Source organism: Bos indicus x Bos taurus, chromosome 11 (assembly GCF_003369695.1).
Source record: "Bos indicus x Bos taurus breed Angus x Brahman F1 hybrid chromosome 11, Bos_hybrid_MaternalHap_v2.0, whole genome shotgun sequence".
Lineage (NCBI taxonomy): Eukaryota > Metazoa > Chordata > Mammalia > Artiodactyla > Bovidae > Bos > Bos indicus x Bos taurus.
In genome coordinates, this window is record NC_040086.1 from 27,345,054 (window position 1) to 27,359,484 (window position 14,431).

Below are 14,431 nucleotides of genomic sequence, written 5' to 3' on the forward strand. Positions count from 1 at the left end.
GGATCAACTTGCAGTATTTCTTGCAGTGCTATGAAATGCCTTTGAGCATTCCTTTAAGGTGAAGTTTTGTATTACTTCTTCTGGAACGCATTCATTTTCTTAGAATTTGGATGCAAATTTCACTGCAGCACTTTTTTATTTTATTTTATTTTTAAACTGTACATAATTGTATTAGTTTTGCCAAATATCAAAATGAATCCACCACAGGTATACATGTGCTCCCCATCCTGAACCCTCCTCCCTCCTCCCTCCCCATACCATCCCTCTGGGTCGTCCCAGTGCACCAGCCCCAAGCATCCAGTATCGTGCATCGAACCTGGACTGGCATCTCGTTTCATACATGATATTTTACATGTTTCAATGCCATTCTCTCAAATCTTCCCACCCTCTCCCTCTCCCACAGAGTCCATAAGACTGTTCTATACATCAGTGTCTCTTTTGCTGTCTCGTACACAGGGTTATTGTTACCATCTTTCTAAATTCCATATATATGCGTTAGTATACTGTATTGGTGTTTTTCCTTCTGGCTTACTTCACTCTGTATAATAGGCTCCAGTTTCATCCACCTCATTAGAACTGATTCAAATGTATTCTTTTTAATGGCTGAGTAATACTCCATTGTGTATATGTACCACAGCTTTCTTATCCATTCGTCTGCTGATGGACATCTAGGTTGCTTCCATGTCCTGGCTATTATAAACAGTGCTGCGATGAACATTGGGGTACACGTGTCTCTTTCCCTTCTGGTTTCCTCAGTGTGTATGCCCAGCAGTGGGATTGCTGGATCATAAGGCAGTTCTATTTCCAGTTTTTTAAGGAATCTCCACACTGTTCTCCATTGTGGCTGTACTAGTTTGCATTCCCACCAACAGTGTAAGAGGGTTCCCTTTTCTCCACACCCTCTCGAGCATTTATTGCTTGTAGACTTTTGGATTGCAGCCATTCTGACTGGTGGTTTTGATTTGCATTTCTCTGATAATGAGAGATGTTGAGCATCTTTTCATGTGTTTGTTAGCCATCTGTATGTCTTCTTTGGAGAAATGTCTATTTAGTTCTTTGGCCCATTTTTTGATTGGGTCATTTATTTTTCTGGAGTTGAGCTGTAGGAGTTGCTTGTATATTTTTGAGATTAGTTGTTTGTCAGTTGCTTCATTTGCTATTATTTTGTCCCATTCTGAAGGCTGTCTTTTCACCTTGCTAATAGTTTCCTTTGATGTGCAGAAGCTCCACGCACATATGGACACCTTGTCTTTGACAAAGGAGGCAAGAATATACAAGGGATTAAAGACAATCTCTTTAACAAGTGGTGCTGGGAAATCTGGTCAACCACTTGTAAAAGAATGAAACTAGAACACTTTCTAACACCATACACAAAAGTAAACTCAAAATGGATTAAAGGTCTAAACATAAGACCAGAAACTATAAAACTCCTAGAGGAGAACATAGGCAAAACACTCTCTGACATACATCACAGCAGGATCCTCTATGACCCACCTCCCAGAATATTGGAAATAAAAGCAAAAATAAACAAATGGGACCTAATTAACCTCACTGCAGCACTCTTATCTGAGCTAGCAACTTTCCCAGTTGCTTAATATCTGTCAACTCATGCTGATTCTAAAATAATGAGACAAGCCTTTATTGACAGCAAAACGTTCTTCTTTTTTTCCATAATTAATTTACTTATTTCTGGCTGTCCTTGGTCTTCATTGCTGTGTGGGCTTCTCATTGCAGAGGCTTCCCTTGTTGTGGAGCATAGACTCTAAGGCATGTGGACTTCAGCAGTTGTGGCTCGTGGGCTCCAGAGCACTGGCTCAGTAGTTGTGGCACACGGGCTTGGTTGCTTCATGCATGTGACCAATCACAGACAGACTTTGAAAGAAGTGATGCTAGTGATCACATCACAATGAACATCTATTTTTTACAAAGTGAACTGTGTCTTTGAGTGGGCAGTGTAATTTGTATTTTATGCAATTACAGTCTTACACTGTGGTGACGCAAATCTGGAACATTTTGTTGGGGACTGGTATTATTTAGCTAAATCATGATAACTGAAATGTGTATGTATCAGAACTATGAAAAGGAAGGATCATTTTATGAATGTTGTTTACAAACTATCTCTGAGCACATTTCTAGCAACAAATTTCACCCACCCTGTGCTTGGGTGACTGCATATGATTATTTCTAGCTAATGAATTGTGAGCAGAAATTACATGTATCACTTTCATGCCAAAGCATTTGATTACCAGTATATAGTGGCGCAGCCCTTGAGGAGATCTGAGAAGGTGGCTGCTCTGTTAGCCTGAGGCCCCTGATAAGATGTCATAGACAATAGCATAAGCAAGATGTAAACTTTTGTTTCAAGCCATAAAGATCTTAGGGTTGTTCATTTCTGCAGCATAATAGCCCGTTCTGACTGATACAGTATATAATTCAGACAGAACCTAGGAAAAGGAGGATGGGGAACTGGGCAGAAATCAGAACCCAGAAATTGACATCTAATCGTCAAAAAGGCTCCAAACTGATGTGGGATTGGGGGTAGAAAAAGAATCAGGGGCATGTACTGAAAACAAAAATCTTTATATGGTGAAAAATAAACAAATACAGAAAATAGATGTTTAGTAAATTACTGAAAGATGAACACTCTTACAACTTCTACTTAAATCAAGAAACAGAAGTCTATCAGCTACCCCAGAAGCTCCTGACTGGGGTGCCCCATCCCCCCACAGACCCCATCCTGTCCCCTATCTGTTACGGATTAACCGCCTTTTACGATAATGACCTCCTTCCATTCTTCATAGCATCATCACCATACATGCATCCCTCAACCCTGTGGTTTAGTTTTATTTTAAAAATACTTTTTATCTCTTAATGTACAAATTTGCTGTACACCCTTTTCCCCTTGTGAATTTATCTGATGATGAATTTATTTGTTGTCTACAGTATCTGTGATATCATGATGTAGCATCTATCTTTAGCAACAGGAGGGAATTTAATCCTCACTAATTTATGCTGCCTAACCCAGAAGATACGTGCAGGTTTAGCTTTACTCCATTTGGCAGAGATCTTAGGAGCTATGAAGGGAAAGAGTATGCAAAAATCCTTCTTAATATTTACAGTGGAGCTGGCAAGGCACAGTGACTGATGACTTCTAAATGGATCACCTATAGTGAAAACTATGTTTTTGTTCAGTCGCTCAGTTGGGTCCAGATCTTTGTGACCCAAGGGACTGAATCACGCCAGGCTTCCTGTCCTTCACCATCTCCTGGAGCTGCTCAAACTCATGTCCACTGAGTTGGTGATACCATCCAACCATCTCATCCTCTGTCGTCCCCTTCTCCTCCTGCCTTCAATCTTTCCCAGCATCAGGGTCTTTTCTAATGAGTCAACTCTTCGCATCAGGTGGCCAAAGTATTGGAGTTTCAGCTTCAGCATCAGTCAATGAATATTGAGGACTGATTTCCTTTAGGATGGACTTGTTGGATCTCCTTGCAGTCCAAGGGACTCTCAAGAGTCTTCTCCAACACCACAGTTCAAAAGCATCAATTCTTTGGCGCTCAGCCTTCTTTATGGTCCAACTCTCACATCCATACATGACTACTGGAAAAACTTTAATTTTTACTAGATGGACCTTTGTCGGCAAAGTAATGTCTCTGGTTTTTAATATGCTGTCTAGGTTTGTCATAGCTTTTATTCCAAGGAGCAAGCATCTTTTAATTTCATGGCCTCTATCTGAAGTGATTTTGGAGCCCAAGAAAATAAAGTCTGTCACTGTTTCGTTTCCCCATCTATTTGCCATGAAGTTATGGGGCTGGATGATCTTCATTTTTTGAGTTTTAAGCCAGCTTTTTCACTCTCTTCTTTCACCTTTATCAAGAGGCCCTTTGGTTCCTCTTTGCTCTCTGCCATAAGAGTGGTATCATCTGCATATATGAGGTTATTGATATTTCTCCTAGCAGTCTTGATTCCAGCTTGTGCTTTATCTAGTCTGGCATTTTGCATGATGTGCTCTGCATATAAATAAGCAGGGTGACAACATATAGCCTTGACATATTCCTATTTGGAACTAGTCCATTGTTCCATGTCCAGTTCTAAGTGTTGCTTCTTGACCTGCATGCAGATTTCTCAGGAGGCAGGTAAGGTGGTCTGGTATTTACCTCTCTTTAAGAATTTTCCACAGTTTGTTGTGATCCCACAGTCAAAGGCTTTAGAGTGTTCAGTGAAGCAGAAATAGATGTTTTTCTGGAACTCTCTTGCTTTTTTGATGATCCAGAGGATGTTGGCAATTTGATCTCTGGTTCCTCTGCCTTTTCTAAATCCAGCTTGAACATTTGGAAGTTCTCAGTTCACGTACTAGTTCACTTCACTAATTCACTTCTTAGTTGAATCCTAACTTGGAGAATTTTGAGCATAATTTTGCTAGCATGTGAGATGAGTGCAAATGTGTGGTAGTTTGAACATTCTTTGTCATTGCCTTTCTTTGTGACTGGAATGGACACTGACCTTTTCCAGTCCTGTGGCCACTGCTGAGTTTTCCAAATTTGCTGGCATATTGAATGCAGCACTTTCACAGCATCATCGTTTAGGATTTTAAATAGCTCAAATGGAATTCTATCACCTCCACTATCTTCGTTTGTAGTGATGCTTCCTAAGTCCCACTTGACTTCACACTCCAAAGGCGTCTGACTCTAGTTGAGTGATCATACCATGGTGGTTATCTGGGTCACACCATGGTGGTTATTCTATAATGAAAACTAGTCCTATCATTGCCCCTGTGGATGATCTCTGGACAAGGTTCACCTGTTTTCAGGGGGTGATAAATCTGATAAGTGCAAATGTCCAGACCTCAGACTCATTTGAAGTGTGCATATGAGTTTCTACATAGTGCTTTGCTGATTTTATTATATTTAACTTCTAAATGCTTGTTATAGTTATGTGTCTCTACTACAGTACCACAGGGCTTCCCAGGTGGCGCCAGTGGTAAAGAACCAGCCTGCCAATGCAGGAGACCTAAGAGATGCGGGTTCGATCCATGGGTTGGGAAGATCCCCTGGAGGAGGGCATGGGAACCCACTCCGGTATTCTTGCCTGGAGAATCCCATGGACACAGGAGCCTGGTAGACTACAGTCCGTAGGGTCACAGAGTCGGGCATGACTGAAGTGACTTAGCATGCACTACAGTACCACGATATTTAAATATTAAAATAAGGAATGTGTACTGTTTCCAGATAAAGTAAAATGTGCAAGTGAAAAAGAGGGATCGTTTGCCTACTTCCCCACAATGCAGATGTTTCGACTTGTTTCCCCTTGGTGCTATCTTATGTGCTTCTCTGACCCTTGTAGTTCTTCTAATTGCTAGTTGGATCTATATATCAGTCAAATTTGGGTTTGATTATTTTTGGCAAGATGACTTCATTGGTGGTGGTGCATTTGTTCACCAAAATGTATGTAGTCATCTACAAAATATTTTTTTGTATTATGAACAGCCACTGATGTTCGATTCCAAGATTCAGCCTAAATTGATTCATTTACCTGGGTTTTCAGAATGGTGAAATTCTAATCCAGAAATGTCCTTCTCCTACTGTGTGGTTATTCCTGGTACACTTCAAACAGAAAAGCCAGTAAATGCTTGATTTTTTCCCCCAGAGATCAAAGCTCTGTCACATCCAAATAATTTGCTAAGGTCTAAATTTCACAAATGTATCATAAAGGCCAAGACGGCCTCCATCAGCTCAGCTTTCTCTCACTATGCTTTTGGTCCCCTAAGAATTCTCCCCAGTTTTGCATGTCCGTAGTCTTTCTCCCAATCTCTCTACCCCATCAGAGCCCACTTGCAAGGAGGAAAGGTCCTCCTGTTCTCCCACTTAGAAGATAAATCATTACCATCACCCATCCTAGAGGTATATGGATTTTAAGCCACATCTTTTAAATATTCTGTCACAGTCCTTGAGGAATTGAAAATAGGTAGCCCCAAGCCCAAACCCAGACCATGTTTTGTTTTGGCTTGCGTGTTTTTGCTTTTTAGGATTTATGGTTTGTTTTTTTTTAAGCTGAATGAGACCATTTGGGTAAGGGGCACTTTCTTTCTAGTTAGAGCAGAACCCATCATCTCCTCCCCCTTGTTTTATACTTACCCTGTTTTTTGAGTCCCAAAGGTACTTGTGTTTGCCCCCTCTTATCTTAAAGCAGCAGTCCCCAAACGTTTTGGCACCAAAGACTGGTTTTGTGGAAGACAATTTTTCCATGGACAGGGGACTAGGGGGTGCGGGTGGTTTTGGATAATTCAAGTGCATTACATTTATTATGCGCTTTATTTCTATTATCATTACATCAGCTCCACCTCAGATCATCAGGCATTAGATCCTGCAGTTCGGGGACCCCTGTCTTACAGCAATCTTATAGACAGGTGTTTGGAGTCCATATCACAGGTGAATGAACAAGAACTGGAGAAGAGATGGACCTGCGTGAGGCCTCATGGGAATGGGATGGATAGTAAGTGCTCTGGGAAACAGACCATGTTGGGGATAATGGGGGTGTGGAGCCCTCTCCAGCCCTGCCCAAACTAAAACCCACATTCCTTTTCAAGGAAGCAAGATAAAATGAGGCCTAAGATAATATTTGGGGGGAAAGTTTATTTTTCTATGGTCTGTTTACATTAGACCTTTGGGCGAAGAGAGGTGGTTAAAGACTTGTCCCAAATGGCTGGGCCAGAGAAGCACAAATCCAATGTCAATAGAGGAAATATAAGCGTTTGGTTTCATTAAACTTCTTTTTAGAAAACATTTCTTCTTTCCTTTTCCTGAGGCAATTGAAGGGAAGGAGATACAGAGCCGGAAAGAGGGAGGAGGAGAGATGGGGCCAGTGAGGGGGCTTGTTCAGGAGATTGTTCCCCTCTACATGTCTCTAGCAGGTTCAAGATCTTGTCAGACCTGAGCGGGAGCAGTCACCTGGAGTCACCTACTGGTCCCAAGGACTGCTGCTAATTGAGGGCGGGGCGGGGCGGGGGGGGGGCCAGAGTTCCAGCATTTGTTCAGCCACGGATGTTTTAAAAACCGAGGGCCTATGAACAAACTGTCAAATCAGGAGCAGCTCTGGGAAAAAACGATTTGAATTCTGTATTCTCTCATGGCCCCTTTTGGCAATAGCTGCAGCCTTTCCTTCCCTCAACACCATGCTGTCCCATGCCTGCCCCAAGGCAGAGGCCACATCTGTTGAAGCAGAAGAGGGCAGGTAAAATATGGAGGATCTAGTCACCTTGGGTTTGCAGGTTGAAATTCCACCTCTGACACTTGCTGAGTGGGTCAGTTGGGGCAAATTCTTAGTGCTTCAGTTTCCTTATCTATATAATGGAGAAATAATAATAATACTCTTAGCTGTCGAAAGGATTAAATGGGGAAAAACGCTTAGCATAGCGCCTAGCATGTAGTAAAGTGTTCAGTGAACATTTGTGTTGTTATTCCATTATTTTTAGAGCTTCCTCTCTCTTTATCTCTGTCCTTCCATTACACACCACGCTTTCCAGTAATCCCACTGGGTTTGTCCATATAGATAAATGTACCCAGAGAAGTGAAAACTCATGTTCTCTTGCAGGGTATTTTCTATGCTGTCCACCAAGACCCTCTTTCCCAATAGGTTTCCACACAGGGCCATGGATACTACTCCCTTACTCTCGTCAACCCTGGTTCATATGGCAACAACTGTCTGTGTTGCCCTCTTCATTCATCTCCATTCACTCAAATCTAGTTTAAGGTCTTCATTGTAACTATATGATTTCTGTTCCAAGAAAACCAACCCAAGTTCATATAAGTAGAAAGAAAATGTATTGACTGCACAGAGGAAAAGTCCAGGGGATAGGTGTGTCTTTAAGCATGGCTTGATTTAGGACCTTGTATGAAGTCACTAGTGCCTGCTGTCATCTCTTGATTTTGCTGCCTCCATATTGGCACCACTCTTAGAGACTCTGCATCTGTGGTGGCAAGAGGTTTGCATTGCAAAGTGAACTCCAGGTTCAAGTCCAGTGAGAAACAGAAATTTCCTCTCTCTTAATAGCCCCAGCAGACACTGCATGTGTTCCTTGGCTGGCATCACAGATTCATCCTGGACCTATCTTATTATTGGGGGAAAGAGTAAGAAATTAGATGCTCCCACCTGTAACCCTACCTACAGTTCCTGGGCTGATGGAGGGGGAGGAGTGCTTCTTAGAAAGAAATCAGAGTTGTTTCAAAAATAAAGGAGAATGGGCACAGGGGAGTCAAATCCCTGCAAATATCCATGACAGACACATCCCTTCCAAAACCCATTCCCAACAACTGAAGCTAGTTCTCTTCTCTGAACTCCTGACCTGATTCTTCATAGTGCCAGTCATGCTGGCAATGTATTTTGCTGTGATCCCTTCGTTAGGAATACATTTTGCTATATCAGCTATGCTACGAACTGCTTGATGTGCAAACTGTTGACATGTCCTTCATTTGATATAGCCTTCCTGTATTGCACTGTTACATTTCTACTACTGATATTGAACTTCCCATGTAAGTATGTCTTCCTTTCGGAGCTCCTTAACTTCCACAGGGAAGGAAATGAGGATACTTCTTTCTTTATTAAATTTTTTAAAATTATTTATTTATTTTTGGCTGGGCTGTGTCTGTTGCTGTGAAGGCTTTTCTCTCATTCTGGCAAGTGGGGGCTGCTCTCCAGCTGCTGTGTGCAGGCTTCTCGTTGTGGTGGCTTCTCCTGTTGCACAGTACAGGCTCTAGAGCGTGCAGGCTTCAGTAGCTGTGGCGCAAGGGCACAGTAGCTGTGGTTTCCAGGCTCTAGAGCACAGGCTCAGTAGTTGCGGCGTACAACCTTAATTGCTCCACAGCGTGTGGGATCCTCCTGGACCAGTGGTAGAACCTGCATTTCCTGCATTGGCAAGAGGATTCTTTACCACTGAGCCACCAGGGAAGCCTCCAAGGATACTTCTTTCTATATCATTGTTTAATAGATGTTGATTGATCAAGAATTGAATGACATTTCTTCTCTTGTACCTTTCATTGGCCAAATGTCTAGTAAGTGCTATTAATAATAATACTTTCATGCTCGCTTTGGCAGCACATATACTAAAATTGGAACGATACAGAGAAGATTAGCATGGCCCCTGCACAAGGATGACATGCAAATTCGTGAAGCATTCCATATTTTTTATAAAAATCTTAGAGGAGAACATAGGCAAAACACTCTCCGACATACATCACAGCAGGATCCTCTATGACCCACCTCCCAGAATATTGGAAATAAAAGCAAAAACAAACAAATGGGACCTAATTAAAATTAAAAGCTTCTGCACAACAAAAGAAACTACAAGCAAGGTGAAAAGACAGCCTTCAGAATGGGAGAAAATAAAAGCAAATGAAGCAACGGACAAACAACTAATCTCAAAAATACACAAGCAACTCCTGCAGCTCAATTCCAGAAAAATAAACAACCCAATCAAAAAATGGGCCAAAGAACTAGACATTTCTCCAAAGAAGACATACAGATGGCTAACAAACACATGAAAAGATGTTCAACATCACTCATTATCAGAGAAATGCAAATCAAAACCACAATGAGGTACCATTTCACGCCAGTCAGAATGGCTGCGATCCAAAAGTCTACAAGCAATAAATGCTGGGGAGGGTGTGGAGAAAAGGGAACCCTCTTACACTGTTGGTGGGAATGCAAACTAGTACAGCCACTAGTTGTGGAGAACAGTGTGGAGATTCCTTAAAAAACTGGAAATAGAACTGCCTTATGATCCAGCAATACCACTTCTGGGCATACACACCGAGGAAACCAGAATTGAAAGAGACACGTGTACCCCAGTGTTCATCGCAGCACTGTTTATAATAGCCAGGACATGGAAGCAACCTAGATGTCCATCAGCAGATGAATGGATAAGAAAGCTGTGGTACATATACACAATGGAGTATTACTCAGCCATTAAAAAGAAGACATTTGAATCAGTTCTAATGAGGTGGATGAACTGGAGCCTATTATACAGAGTGAAGTAAGCCAGAAGGAAAAACACCAATACAGTATACTAATGCATATATATGGAATTTAGAAAGATGGTAATGACAACCCTGTGTACGAGACAGCAAAAGAGACACAGATATATAGAACAGTCTTTTGGACTCTGTGGGAGAGGGAGGAGGGGATGATTTGGGAGAATGGCATTAAAACATGTATAATATCATATGTGAAACAAATTGCCAGTCCAGGTTTGATGCAGAATACAGGAAGCTTGGGCCTGGTGCACTGGGATGACCCAGAGGGATGGTATGGGGAGGGAGGTGGGAGGGGGTTCAGGATGGGGAACACGCGTACATCCGTGGTGGATGCATGTTGCTGTATGGCAAAACCAATACAATATTGTAAAGTAAAATAATAATAATAATAATACTTTCCCCAGTGCATATTCTTGGCACCTTTGCTGAAGATCAATTGACTGTACATGCATGGATTTATTTCTGAGCTTTCTGTTCTCTTCCATTGGTCCATATATCTACCTTTAGGCAAGTACCATACTGTTTTGATTACTGTAGCTCTGTAATATATTTTGAAATCAGAATGTGATTGCATCTTGATCTACGCATCACTAGAAGCTCCAGTCTGCCCGCCTGGGCCTGTTGGCTAGAGACCCAGTGACAAGAGCAGTTAAGCCCAGCACAGGAGACAGGAGTAGAAACTTTAAACAAACAAAACAAAAAACTTATCTGGCTTTTCATTCCTCAGGGACCAGGGATAAAGGCAGACTATATCCTTAACAGGTGAAGGAAATAAATCCATAAAATAAGAGAAATACCCAAAGGGTGGTAAGCTAGTTTAGATATTTCATCCAAAGCTTTTGGCATTACCTACAGTGTAAGCGCCTGTATATCCAGAGGTAACTTTGTCCCAGGCCCAAGATATCTCTCTGGGACCTGGCCAGGGACTTGATGCCAATGCAATACAAGCTGAGCACTGGGCAAGGCTCACAGAGAGCATTGCTTAACCTGATTCCTAAGTCAAAGGGCCCCCAGGGACACCAACTAGTGCTTGGCAAGGAGGAGGAGGTCTGGGGAGGCATGGGACTGAAAAGGCTCTCCAGTTCTCCCCAGTCCTCTTTAATAAGTGGTGGGGGCTCCCTAGATGCCAGTACCATGGCAAGAACCAGTGATCAGGCCAACACAGTCATCTGCCCCACAGGAAATCTCCAGATAACTCCAGAAAACTATCATGCTGCTGTATATTAGATGACAGTCAATTCTGATGGCATGTCATCACCTGCACCAACTGAACACCCATATGCCACATCTCTAAAACATGTGATTTCTCAGTGGACAATCAAGGCCAAATCTCTACTCTGGCTTGAGCTGTGGAGCGACACAGCAGTGCTGCCCAGCAGTGAAGGGTACTCTGGAGCAGAACTGCTGGGTTTGAATCCCAGCTCTGTCCCACTTTCCATGCCTCAGTTTCCCCATCTGTAAAATGGAGCTAACTCCTATTTTGTAGGGGTTATGAATACTCAGTGAAATGATTTAGACAAAATCTCTCAGAACAGTGCCCAGCTATAAGTACTATAATGTTGGCTGGTACCACCATGCATTCAGGAGCCCACAAAGCTTTCAAACCTGCCATCTGAGCTAATAAAGTCTAGAGTGCAGCTCCCCAGGACTTTGGGGGAAAGCTGAGCATCTCTCACACCAGGGCCAAAAAGAGATGGCCTTGGATGTTCTCCTCCTCACTCTGGTCTGCAGATCAGAGGCCCTTCCAGCCTCCAGGTCCAGGGAGCCACTGCTGCTGCTGCTGCTGCTGCTAAGTCGCTTCAGTCATGTCCGACTCTGTGCGACCCCATAGATGGCAGCCCACCAGGCTCCCCTGTCCCTGGGATTCTCCAGGCAAGAACACTGGAGTGGGTCGCCATTTCCTTATCCAGTGCATGAAAGTGAAAAGTGAAAGTGAAGTCGCCCAGTCGTGTCTGACTCTTCGCGACCCCATGGACTGCAGCCCATCAGGCTCCTCCGTCCATGGGATTTTCCAGGCAAGAGTACTGGAGTGGGGTGCCGTCGCCTTCTCCGAGGGAGCCACTAGGACTGTACTATTGATTTGGAAGGCTGCACCCCATGTCTGCACAATGTGTCCGGATGTGGCCTCCTTTTCCATCAGGTTTGTGCCAGACGGCTCTATTACCATGGGGTGCATTTCAAGCCTCCTCACTATTATCAGCTTCTCACTTTCAGCTGCTGCACCAGGGGCAGGATCCTTCCCTTCCTCCTTTTGCCCCATCATTGGGTATTGTTTTCACTGGCAGCCTGGGTTACAGAGCTGAGCCATCTCTTGTCCTGCAAGGCTTCTTCCAGCCCAATGCTCAGACTCAACCACATCACCTCAGAACTCACTCGTGCCTCCAAGACCCAAACACAAGTGAATCTATCTTAAGTAGGCTATGGGAGATAAGGAGGGGGCAGGGTAATAATTGTCCAGTTCATGCCACCTGCATTTGAAGAAATCTTTTCTGCAGGGATGATTAGCACACTAGAAAAACTAAGAGGGGAGGAGGAGAAAATTGTAGAGAGGGAAGAGGCAAAGAACTACCCTGGAATCATGAACACCAGGTTTACAAAATCTGCCATCCCCTCCACACCCCCTCCTACATCTTCACTCGGGAAGTGGCCCCTCCTACTGTGCCCTTGCCCCTCCCCCTGAAGCTGCCTTAGGACTTCAGCTGTCAGAGTCCTTCCTTCCTGATCATTCCTTCCCAAATAGACTGCAAGCAGAAGCTATGAGCTCTCCCCACCATACTCTGGTTGGCACAGCTTCCTTATGTTAGATTAATTCCTCAAAGAAGGGGGATTTTACCTTAGAATAAACAAACAGAATTCTTTCATCAAATTGCTCCAAGAGAAGCCCATCCAGCGGAGGGAACTCTTTAGCAGCTGGCCCCTTTCCCTCCTGGGTTTTTGTCCTCACTGGCAATGCTCTTTTGTTCTCATTGCCACCAAGTCACCTGGTCTGACTTGTTCTCCCCAGGTGTGGGCTCTACCTCCACTGTCCCCCTTTGCAGGATTCAGGCAGGCTGGAATCCTCTGAAAATAGCCCCTAAGAAAATCAACAAAATGAACAAAGAACACACAAACAGCTGAAGAAAAGATGCGCTGACTGAGTGCAGGTACCTAATCCAAAAACAACCAAAGTATTATCATCCCTGGGCCAGACAGGCCTGGGTTCCTCCCTGCCCACTCCATCTCCCACTGAAAAAGACCCTCTCAAGTAAAACATTTCTGGTGCTCTCTCTCCCTCCCCTTGTCTCCACCTCCTGACCAAGCAGAAATGGATAAAAGAAAGGGCAGGTGGTACTCGGAATGCAGCAAACCCCCGGCTTTGTGTCTGAGCTAAGACAGAAGGGGAGGTGGTCCCTTAGTTCTTGGTCCCTTGGTGTGAACTAGGAGAAGGGAGATATCCATAGACAGGGACCTAGCATGGGGACAGACGCTGGTGAAGCTAGGCGTGAAGTCAAGGCCAAGGTTCCTGAGAGTCTTTGTCACTCTGGCCTTCTCCCCATCTTTTCTGGGCCTTAGTTTCACCATTGGTAGAATGAGCAAGTTTGAGTAGGTGATCTCCAAAGTCACCTACTCACTTCAAGCATTTGGGAATTTTGCAGTTTTCCAATACCAACCACCAGTTTCCAGAGGTGAGAACACATCAATCCACCTAGATGGGTCTCATACATGGGGCGTCGGTAAAGGCTTCCACTCCCAACAGCTAAACTTCCTGAATGATGACCAGATGCTAGAAACAACCGCATCTACTTTGCATGTGCTGACTCATTTCCTTCTCACAGGATCCCTGAGAAAGGCTTAGTCTCCCCATTTCACAGAGAGAAAATTTGTGCACAAAGAGGCTAAGACACGTGGGTGATAATAAAAGATGGCCTTCAGGCAGTGTGGCTCCAGGGTCCATGCTCTGATTCCCTAAATGACTTCTTCATAATGCATGACTATAATATATACCACAGGCACAATAGCCAAAAGGCGGAAACAACACACATGTCCATCCACAGATGAATGGATAAACAAAATGTGGTGTATTAGTACAATGGGATATTATTCTGTGTTAAAGAGGAATAAAATTCTGATATGTGCTACAACGTGGATGAACCTTGAAAACATGCTGAGTAAAGTAAGCCAGTTACCAAAGGACAAATATTGTGTGATCCCATTTACCTGAATTATCTGGACTAGACAAATTCATAGAAACAGAGAATAGATTAAAGATTACCAGGGGCTAAGGGAAGGGGAGTATGGGGAGTTATTGCTTAATTGGTACAGGGTTTCTGTTTGGGATGATGGAAAGTTCTAGAAACTGATAGTTACGATTGTTGCAAAACACTATAAATGTACTTAATGCCATCACATTTTAGGCTTAAAAT

The 14,431-nt window shown here is 43.4% G+C and overlaps 1 non-coding gene across 1 annotated transcript; it reads left to right on the plus strand.

The window, feature by feature from the left end:
- Positions 1-9,074: 9,074 nt before the first annotated feature.
- Positions 9,075-9,181, plus strand: LOC113901999. Its single transcript, XR_003513646.1, has one exon. It is a non-coding gene; the product is annotated as a U6 spliceosomal RNA (small nuclear RNA).
- The last annotated feature ends 5,250 nt before the right edge of the window (positions 9,182-14,431 follow it).